General features: G+C 44.8%; 1 non-coding gene across 1 annotated transcript; it reads left to right on the forward strand.

Moving 5' to 3' along the window:
* The first annotated feature begins 2,302 nt into the window (after positions 1 to 2,302).
* Positions 2,303 to 2,376, forward strand: trnan-guu (transfer RNA asparagine (anticodon GUU)). Its single transcript has one exon. It is a non-coding gene; the product is annotated as a tRNA-Asn (tRNA).
* The last annotated feature ends 238 nt before the right edge of the window (positions 2,377 to 2,614 follow it).

Here is a 2,614-nt window from a genome sequence, read left to right on the forward strand (position 1 = left end):
CTGGTCTAGAAGGTCAAACCGTGCAGTCTGATTTAACTTCACAACCTGATTTGTGGAAGTACAATTCGGCTCAATACCCTTTTTTGATGCGGCAGAGAAATTCATCTCACATTAGAATCATAAAATGACATTTGCGCCTTTTTTCTCTTTTGCCATGTCTCGGGCGGCACGGTGGTACAGTGGTCAGCACTGCTATCTCACAGCGCTAAAGACCCAGGTTCAATTCCCAGCTTTAGTTACTGTCTGTGTGGCGCTTGCACGTTCGCCCCGTGTCTGCGTGGGTTTCTTCTCACAGCCTGAAAGACGTGCTGGTTATGTGCATTGACCCCAACAGGCGCCGGAGTCTCGCGACTAAGGAATTTCACAGTGTCTTCATTGCAGTGTAAGCCTTACTTGTAGCTAATAAATAAACTTTACTTTAACTGAGCATTTTGCAGAATATTATTTAACACTTGGAAATGCAACTGCAGTTAGGCTGAGAGATAATGTTTTCTGTCAATATTTAATAACAAACGGAAATTAGGTAACTTTTCCTCACACTGAGAGATGAGGAAATTTGAACACTGTTGTTGTCCTATTTCACACAGGGAACCATTAGCGTGTTAGGTGAATTTATTAAACACCACACTTCAGAAACAGAGAATACATGACTCTGAAGTACAGTCAGACAGCGCGGTTCGAATTCCAGTCAGTTGTCGAGCATCGTTTTTGTAGTGTAGTGATTATCACATTCATCTGAAACATGAAAGGTTCCCAGTTCCAAAACGGGTGGAAACATTTATACTTATTTTTAACCTGAGTGAGAGGAAATTGCTGAATACAGTATCTTACACAGAGTTGCATTTTCCCTTCCCCTGCACATTTCTGTACACACTCAAACCCGACAGAATATCTCGAACTGGTTACCGTTTCCACCTCTGACAGTTCAGAAAGTTTCTCTCAAACTTGCACATTCGGGCTTTTTCATTTGTTCATTCCTGAAACATTGCCGTCGCTGGCCATCATTCACTGCCCAACCCGAGTTGAGATGCAACCATATTGCTGTGGCTCTGGAGTCACATGCAGGCCAGGCCAGGTCAGAAAGGCAGATTTCCTTCCAAAAATACATTGGTGACTCATATGGGTTCCTTCAACAATCGAAAATGCTTTCATGGTCATCAATGGTTCTCAATTCCAGATTTTTCGTATTGTATTCAAATCCCACCAGCTGTCCTGGCTGGTCCCCATAATATTAGCTGGTCGAGCGATAACTCGCCCGACCTAAAGCATCTGCGCGTCAGGTGAGGCTCGAATTTACAACCTGGGCATAGCCCGCAGGACGCACTGCTGTATAAACACCATGCGCTAACCGATTGCGCCACTGCCCCTACGCATTTGTGTCAGAATATTAAAGGCTACCACAGCGTCACCTCCATTAATAACAGTCATTTGACGCCACATTTCAGAGAGGGGAACAAACCCATCAAAGATTCTCTCTTCCACAATGAGTAAGACAGGGACAGGCAGCAGGATCTTACCCCGCACTCTCCAATCGCCCACAGACAGCAGAAAGTGGTAAGTTGCAACTGCAGCTTCAATCAGGGAGTTACTGCCCATGCCAGGGACACAGAATACTCCAACCCAGGTAAAACGTCACAATATACCGATCAGAGACTCATCAAATCGCAGATAGATTATCGCCCACTCACTGAGCATTCGAGTAGCATTTACATAATACCCGAGCGAGTCACAAACAACATTTACAGCAACTTTCCAAAACTTTTCAGTGATAAATTCCTTCATTTGACTGAAAATCTGACTGTTGTGAATCTGAAAATGGGCACCCTGGGATTTGTGTTACCCAGAGACCTGTCTCCCACTGTTCGTCCGTCAGGTTGTGTTTGTGTTGTACATTGAAGCGCCTGTCATTTCAAAATGAGGAGAGAACAAAGAAAATATTAAATTGTGGAACAAATCCTGAGGGAAACGGATCATAATATTGGAAGGAGATGCAGTTGTGAATGGTGTTATTGATGATTGTATCGAAAGTATTGGATCCTTGGGCTTCTGGTGGTCAGTTCCCTTCCCTCCCGTTGAATTCCTCCCTCTGACAAGAGACATGGATTCATTTTAGCTGCACGTTCATAGGAGAAAGGGTATAACCGCTACACCACAGCAATATTACGGATTCGAAATGCACAAAGAGACTTGTGTAGACTTGTAAATGGTGCGGTGATGCTGTAGTTCTGGAACAGGTTTCGCAGAAATAGAATTGTGATCATTGACACCCTGGATTAGAATATCGTTAACAGCTGCTGCATCAGTCTCTGTGGTGCAATTGGTCAGCGCGTTCGGCTGTTAACCGAAAGGTTGGTGGGTCCAGACCACCCAGGGACGGAGCTTGTACTGTTTCCTTACCATGATCCTTCAAAAGCAAACAGTTGCGGGTTGGCAATGGGTCCGTGGGCGTCAGTAAAAATAGCTCTCAAGTTTTACCGGCTGTACTGTCATCTGGTGTCAGTTTGAGCGTTGACGCTGCCGGAGAAATGGAGAGCTGGATTTCACCCAGAAAAGCAGCAAAGTTTAAAAACAGTGCCGCCTAACTTGGGGTTGGAACCCATTTCCATTAACAGTG

The sequence above is a fragment of the Mustelus asterias genome, chromosome 30 (genome assembly GCF_964213995.1).
Source record: "Mustelus asterias chromosome 30, sMusAst1.hap1.1, whole genome shotgun sequence".
NCBI lineage: Eukaryota > Metazoa > Chordata > Chondrichthyes > Carcharhiniformes > Triakidae > Mustelus > Mustelus asterias.